At 49.9% G+C, this 8,185-nt stretch overlaps 1 long non-coding RNA gene across 2 annotated transcripts in view; it reads left to right on the forward strand.

Moving 5' to 3' along the window:
- Positions 1-6,121, forward strand: part of LOC110339039 — a 16,728-nt gene extending 10,607 nt beyond the window's left edge. Inside the window, exons 4-5 of one of the 2 annotated variants that reach the window (XR_003842974.1) lie at positions 1,745-1,834; positions 4,593-6,121. This is a non-coding gene — a long non-coding RNA (uncharacterized LOC110339039). The remainder of the gene's footprint in view (positions 1-1,744; positions 1,835-4,592) is intronic. The other variant, XR_003842973.1, reaches the window with a different exon arrangement.
- The last annotated feature ends 2,064 nt before the right edge of the window (positions 6,122-8,185 follow it).

Consider the following 8,185-nt stretch of genomic DNA (forward strand, 5'->3'; position numbering starts at 1 on the left):
AAAAAAAAAAACACTGGCTGCTCTTCCAGAGAACCCTGGTTCAATTCCCAGCACCCACATAGCAGCTCACACACACCTGTGACTCCAGTTCCAGGGGATCTGATATTTTCACACATATTAACAAATATGCATGCGAAACACCAATGCACATTAAGTAACTAAGTGTGTGTGTGTGTGTGTGTGTGTGTGTGTGTGTGTGTGTATGATAGAGACAGAAACAGAGAGAGAGAGGAAGGGGATGGCACCTGAGAAACAGGTTGTCCGTGCACACACAGACACACAGAGACACAGACACACAGAGACACAGACACACAGAGACACAGACACACAGAGACACCTTGGTCCACGAGGAAGAAGAGAGCTCACTTGGTCACTCTGACATGGTCGCTCTGACGTGGTCGCTCTGACATGGTCGCTCTGCACTGCCTGCCTTTGACAGATCTTTCATTTTGCAGCCTTGGGCTTTAAAGAAAAGAAAAGGTAATAGAGCCACTTGGGCTGCTCCCCTCAAACTAACACCCCCACCTACCTTCCCACTCCTCCTAAGGATTGAGTCTGAACACCTTACCAGGGTTGCTGTGCCGTGTAGACCCTGACCCCTCCTAAATACCCCCGCCGTGTGTGTGTGTGTGTGTGTGTGTGTGTCCTCACTACAGAGCTCTGGCTGGCCTAGAACTTGCTATGTACCCCAGATGACCTCGAGCTTTCTGTTTTCTGGGCTTCCAGGCATACCACCATACCTGCTTTCCTCTATGCCTGGCAGCCTTAGGCTTCCTTTAGCCGCCTCCACACTTGTCTGTCAACATCGGCTCTCACCATGCACTTTCTGGAAGGTTCTTCCCTGCCTTTCAGCAGAGAACACCTTTCCAGAAGTCTCTGTGGCTTTCATGGTATCAGATGATGTCATTCTCCCCTACTCTATCCCCCCACCCCCACCCCCCCACCCCAGGTCCTGGGACCCAGAACTTCCACTTTCAAAACACTCAACAAACCGGCCAGCCTGCCTTCTAGAATGGGAGCCCCAGGAGAGCCCTGGTCAGGCTTGTCTGGCTCCCCCGTGAGGCTCGGGAGAGGTGTGCTAAGTGGGTGCACGTCTATTTCAGCCTTGACCTTCCCGTTCACGTGGCTCTCCAGTGTCCCCAGAGTCTCTAGAAACACATCCCAAGTAGTGGTGCCCTTTGTTAACAGTTCTGCCCTTTGTCCCTTGTGGCGATTGGAAGACCATGTGGTTTAGTCTAAAGTAGGTGCAACTTCAGGAACTTCCAGTTTGGGCTCTGCCTCTCACAGGCTAAGTTGTGTCTGCTTTTTGTTGCGTTTTTTAAATAGAGCCTCACATAACCCATGCTAGCCTCAAACTTATGACATGGCTGATTGTGGCTTTGAACCGTGCTCCTCTTCCCAACACAGTCCTAAGTGCTAGGATTACAGTCTTGAGCCACCACATTTGACTATACAGCCTAGGCCGGCCTGGAACTAAGATCCTCCTGCCTCAGCTTCCATAATGCTGGAATGACAGGCCTGCATCGCCACACCCCTTTTTATTTCTAATGTGTAGAGAATCCGTAGCTGAGCTTCCACAGAAACCAAGGACAGCCTGACATGCAGGTGCCAGCCACCAGGCCGGACTTCTGCAGTTCTTCTAAACCCTTTTCGGACACCTTTGAACACAGGGACCCCCTTAGAGCTCCAAGACCACCTGGCCACTTGTAACTGGCCCTTCCTTCTTCTTTGTCTTGTATCCCAGCACAGGTTGCTCTGACGATGTTTACAGGTAAACCGTCCACAGCGGTGGCTTCTGGAACACTCGGCGGCCAGGCCTTCCTGCCGATCACAGGTGAGCAGAGTTCCTGGGGCCCTCACAAGACCAAGGCAAGGAACTAAAGAGAGAACCCAGAGCCAGGTGGCAGTGGCACATACCTTTCACCCCAGCACACGGGAGGCAGCAGCGTGCAGATCTGAGTCCAAGGACAGCCAGGGCTACATGGAGAAACCCTGTCTCAAAAAAAAAAAAAAAAACACCAAAAGGATGGAGATCTTAATGAAGAGGAAAGAGAGGCTATGAAGAAAATATGTAGGCCAGAGGGGGAAGGAAGCTTCAGGAAGCATAGGCCTAGATTCTCCTCTTATGTACAGGGTTGGAGACTCTTAGTGGACCCCAAGGGTCACCTGTGCAGGACTGTGTGTCATCTGGAGCTCTCTGTCCTAAAGACACCAGTGTCCCTTAAACCTAGCCTTTCCGTTTCCACCCTCCCCTGCCTGCCTCCCGCCCTGGGTCTCTGCTGCTCAGGCAGTCTTTAATATATCGTCCCAGGTGACCTTGAAGTCCCAGTCTTCCAGTCCCTACATCCCATATGCTGAGATCACCGAAATGCATTGCTGGGCCAGGTTTATGTGGTGCTACGGATAGAACCCAGGACCCAGGGAGGTTCACGGGGGAGCCAGGTGCTGTGGCACTGGGGAAGTGAACAGGCAAGCCTCACCCGGGCCCTCCTGGAGCTCCCATTCTAGAAGGCAGACCCAAGGCAGACCCGGCCGGTTTGTTGAATGTTTTGAAAGTGGAAGTTCCGGGTCCTGGGAGCTCAGGGGAGAATGACATCATCTGACACCATGAAAGCCACAGAGACTTCTGGAAAGGTGATCTCTGCTGAAAGGCAGGGAAGAACCTTCCAGAAAGTGCATGGCTAGTTTGAGGCTAGCATGGGTCTTCTGAGGGTTGGTAGACAAAATGCTCTACCAACTCAACTACGTTCCCAGTTTTGAGGCAGGGTTTCTAAGTAACCCAGGCTTGGCCCAAACCCTTTCTTTATGGTAATTAGTTTATTTATTTACCTGTACTACTTTTTTATTACAGATCTTTGTGTGGGGGTAGGGCACCGTGGGTGTGGAGGTCAGAGGTCATCTTGTAGGAGTCAGTTCTCTCCTTCCTCCAGGCGGGACCCTGGGACTGAACTCAGGTCATTTGTGGTGGCAAGTGCCTTGAGACACTGAGCCACCAAAGCAGCCCCACTCACCCGTGACCCTTCTGCCTCAGTCTCCCAGGAGCTGGGATGGTGGGCACACCCAGCCCTCTGTGTCTTGTCTGCTGCTGCTCTCAGCATGGGGGCCATCAAGACAACCTTCTAAGTTTGTCTCCCCGGTCATGTATTTCTCCTGTAGGGGTGCTTGAGGTCATAAGCACTCCAAGTCTCCATCACTGTCCTGAGGGTGGGGGTGGGGACTTCTTTGGTATCTGTCTTGTGAGTTAGGAGCACCCCCGGAGCCTCATCACGTCACCGATGACGATGACGGGCATCCACCCTCATCCCAGCCGGAACCTTCAGCTGATGAATAAGACTTGATTTGTCCCCTCAGCCATTACCACCCCCGATTCATTCCATTCAAAAGCTTTAGCTCCCAATGGCTCATCTGACGCTGGGTGCAGTGAGGCCCCCTCGGAACTCCACTTCCACACGAGGAGGATGTGCGTTCTCTCCAGGGTGATGAGCTCTGACGTGGGTTCGAGCTTATTCAGGTGCTGTATCCGCCCTGTGATTTGTCTCCTCTCGATGGCTGTTCGCTTCCATCCAAGGAGCGTCCTCCCTCCGGAGCTGCATTCATGGGGAGTCTGACTCTCCAGTATGAATTATGGAGTGAATGGAAATTTTCCCTTATTCATAGTGTACAAAGATTCCCTCTGCTGCAAAAATGTGTTGGTTTTCTGCTGAATCCCATCCAAATGTCTGGGTAGAGCATGGCCCAGCCTGAGGACTAGGCCGACTCCTGGTTTGCTTTCTGTCACTGTCATAAATACCATGACTAATGGCAACTTGGGGACAAAAGAGGCCATTTGTCCCACAGACTCAGACCATCATCTAGAAACCAGGGCAGGAGCTCAGTGCAGGGACTGACAGCAACCCTGCAGCAGTGTGGCGAGCTGCCCTTGGTTTCCTCAACTACCTCTCTGACTCTCTCTCTCTCTGTCTCTCTCTCTCTCTCTTTATTTCTTTCTTAAGATTTATTTATTGGCCAGGTGTGGTGGCGCACCCCTTTAATCCCAGCACTTGGGAGGCAGAGGCAGGCGGATTTCTGAGTTCGAGGCCAGCCTGGTCTACAGAGTGAGTTCCAGGACAGCCAGGGCTATACAGAGAAACCGTGTCTCGAAAAACCAAAAAAGAAAAAGAGATAAAGAAAAGTTCTAACAAAGTAGTATTTAATTTTTTTCTCCTTCTACTTGTTTTCACTCCGTAGACCAAGGTGGCAGGCTGTCAGCCTTTGTAGAAGTAATGTGAGCTTGCTTTGCTTAACAGACATATAGTTTTGGTTTTGGTTTTGCTTGCTTGCTTGACTTTCCATCTGTGCAGGGTTCCCAGACTGCCCTTTGAGAATAAAATCGGAGGCCAGAACCAAAGTCTTTTGAATAAAACACACTAACCCGTTTGGCTGCACTCCTTCCCAAGGCACGGATCATCCCAGCATGGGAAGACCTCCCTCCCTTTTGACCCATTTTCACTCTTCCACCACATGCTCAATAAAATAAAATAAAATAAATGAAAAAAAAAAAGCTCTCTTCGTCTATTGTCTACTTATACCTGTTTTTTCTTCTTCCCTGACAGACAATATTTGAGAGAGAGCCGCGTCTTGTCTTTTGCATTCTCCAAGGAGTCTCCAAGTGCCAAAACACTGAGGGAAGGGCTGTGCCTCGGTAGCTGTGTGTCACTATGGACTCTGTGGTATAGGAGACGGGCTCCGGCCATTTGCCTTTGAAGATGAACTTTTCCTTTCCCAGACAGTTTTCATACAGGGCGGTAGGAGATTTCTTATTGCTATACCTTCCACCCTAGCCCTGACCCTCGCCGCCAGCCCGCCTAGCCATATTAGCTCAGAAGATCCATAAAGGGGAAAGAGCCCCTGTCCCCTCCCCTCTGCTTGAACATGTTATTAGTTTGAGTTGTGTTAGGATGCAGGAGTGACCTTGGGAAAAGGGGCGCTTGGTGACTAAGCAAGAATGGGCATGGGTGTGCTGACTCACCACAGGCAGCTTGCATGGGAGGCTGGCTCGAGGACCACCCTCAGGGTGACCTTGGAGGACTGCAGGCTCAGAGCCAGAGACCCATACCTGTCGGGCAAACTGTAACTTCCAAACTTAGTAGGCAGACAGTTTATGGAGATAACACAGAGATGAAGGAGTACACTGAGCTGTTCCCTAAGGGGGCCCCAGGCGAAGGTCATAGCCCTTTCTTTTCACCTACAGCTGAGTTCTGGGTCCCACCAAGGATAGAACTCCCCTTCCTTGTTGGCTATGAAAATTTCTTAATGACTCTAAATCCCAATTTCCCCTATGACCACAGCACCGCTTCCAACCTTCTTCCCAAGCAAGTGCGTTAAGAGATGGAGATGTAGCTCAATTGGTAAGGTGCTTGCCTAGCGTACAGAGACCCCTGGTTCCCTCTGGCGATGCTTCATAAACCAGGTGTGGTGGTACGCTCTTGTAATCCCAGTACTTGGGAACATGTGGGCAGGCCACATCCGAATCCATTGTCTCCTGTGTACTGGACTCTGGCTCTGGAAATAAGTTGCTGGGATGTAATCTGTGCTGAGTCTCTAGAACAGCGTCCCCAGCTGGACCTAGAATGACTGTCCCGAGTCACATTCAACAAGAAGAAGCGCAACAGGGTAGAAGAGACAGAAGTGGAGAAAGGGCAGGTTCTGAAGGAACAAAGGCCTAGGATGAAAGGTAATCCAGGCCCCTTCTAAAGCGGGCGGGCACTCAGGACATCAGTCTAGAAAGCTGTAAAGATCCCCCTGCTGATCTTGGCAGCACACACCTGTAATCCCAGCACTTAGGGGATAGAGGCAAGGCAGGGCACTCAAGAGTTCAAAGTCATCCTCGGCTACAAAGTGAGTCTGAGACTAGTCTGGATGTCATAATTGAAATCCTTCCTCCACACAAACAAACAGAAGCTGTTTAGGCCCCGGGCTGTGTTTCTCATTGCCCTACTTCCTGATCTAAGGTTACCAGCAAGGCTCCCAGCTGTTCCTTTGAGCCAGCTGTGTCTTCATTGAGGTCACTGTCATTCTGTCATCCCCCCATCTCTGTGTGAGAAGATCTCTCTATTTATTTATTTATTGGTTTTTTGAGACAGGGTTGCTCTGTGTAGCCCTGGCTGTCCTGGAACTCACTCTGTAGACCAGGCTGGCCTCGAACTCAGAAATCTGCCTGCCTCTGCCTCCCACGAGCTGGGATTAAAGGCATGCGCCACCACTCCCGGCTTTTTGAGAAGATATTTTAAGAGTACCTAATTTGTAAGTGCTCACAGTGACCTGTGGGTCCCAGGCAGTGTCTCATTGAATCGTCTCAACAAGCTTTGGAATAAGACTTTGGTGGCCTCCTGTTACAACTGAGGGAAATAGATGTAGAGAGCTTCCCTCAGCTTGCTCAGATCCATGCAACTCCTGAGCGGAGGAGCCAGAACTCAAATCTGTATCCTCCCCTGCACCTGTGACCTCAGAAGTCCTAGTGTTGGGTTGCGGGAGTTTCACTTAAATTTGCTGGGATAAGCAGCCCAATTTCTGGACTCTGTGGCCCTTTAAAAATCCTACTGCTTCCACAATCTCTTCTTTAGCCTGCCCAAACCTATCTAATGCTTTACAGGAACATATATGCCCATGAGAGGCATGAGCTTCCTCGCAGCAGACACTAGCATCTCTGCTGTGGGAATTGAGGGGATTCTTGAGTTGGAACAGATTCAGGAGCCTCTGGTTATGCCATCAGCTCTGCAAGTCAGGCACTGTTATGGTTTATTTCTGCTCCACTACGTCTGGGACCTCCCCTAGATTGGCTGGAAAGAGTGGACATGGTCCAAGTAGGGCTCTGTGCCTGGAGCCTTCATCCTGTCTGCAAGGGGGATTCCTCTTCTCCCTTTGATGTCATCTGGGGCTCAGATATCTGAAGTGGCTCTGGCACACAGGTTCCTAGTGCCTCTACCTTCTTTTATGTGTCCAGTCTCTTTAGAAGAGTAGCCTCATCTTACGCTGTCTGGGCTATCAGAGCGCACACTATCTACATCCTTTTCCATTGTGCTCCACTTTACCTATTCTACTTATAACCAGTGCTACCTAGATGGCAGTGCCATACACTACAAGATTCTGCCTCTGTGTGTGTGCGCGTTACTATTCTTTGAACCTGAATCTAATACAGGCTGGCCATGAGCTTTTGAAGTCATTTGACTCAAAAATGGAAAGAAATCCAGTCAAGCCAGTTAGATTCTTCTCCTGCCCCCGCCCCCGCCCCCCTTTGAAATCTGCACCTAAATCAGACAGATTGATAGTATGTGACAAGGTGATAAGTAGGGCTTTGATGAAAATCACAATGAAGGAGAAAGTTAGTGAGAAAGTTAGGATATGGAGAAAATACACTTACTGTGGAAGAAGAGAAACCTTTCATGCTTAGCGTGAGGTCATAGCTCATCAACTACCCTACTGCCCTGGAGCTCAAGAGAGCCCGTCTTCACAGTGATGCAGTGTGTATCTCTCGCTGTACCAAGTTTGTATTTTTTTTTTGCTTTTGCTGTTGAATGATGTAGTAGTGGTCATGTGATTCAATTCTGCTAATACACTTATGGAGAGATGTTTGGGACGATCTTGAATCCATGAGGCAACAAGACCAAGGGGAGACAACCAGCTGGGGATGACAGGATAGGTGATAAGGAAAAGGAGCCTGGAGTCCCTGGTGGCACCATCGAGTCACAATACCTACGCTGAAAATGGCTCCTTCCAGCCTGATTGCTGTGTAAGCCTACTATCTCCTGGGGCCTGAAACACCCCTAAGCTCTTCATGGGATGTCCCTGCTCTCGTCCCTAAGCTCTTCATGGATGCCCCTGCTCTCGTCCCTAAGCTCTTCATGGAGTGCCCCTGCTCTCACTGCCGCCCTGTGGGTCTTTCTTACAACCCAGGTTGCTTCTCTTTCTAAGTGTTGGTGCGAGAAATCCTGCTTAGATGATAGGAAATGGACAGGAACAACAACAACAAAAAAGGCAGGATCCTTCACAGCCAAAAGGACAACCCCCCAGTGATTAGTCCCAACCCCTCAGACCCAATGGACCCAGACTAGGAAAGATAAATAATTCTAGACATTTCCATATGCCCAAGTCTTCTCAGACAGGGCTGAGGAATAACTTTGAGAAAAAAAAAAACCAAAACATTGGT

The sequence above is a fragment of the Mus pahari genome, chromosome 23 (genome assembly GCF_900095145.1).
Source record: "Mus pahari chromosome 23, PAHARI_EIJ_v1.1, whole genome shotgun sequence".
Lineage (NCBI taxonomy): Eukaryota > Metazoa > Chordata > Mammalia > Rodentia > Muridae > Mus > Mus pahari.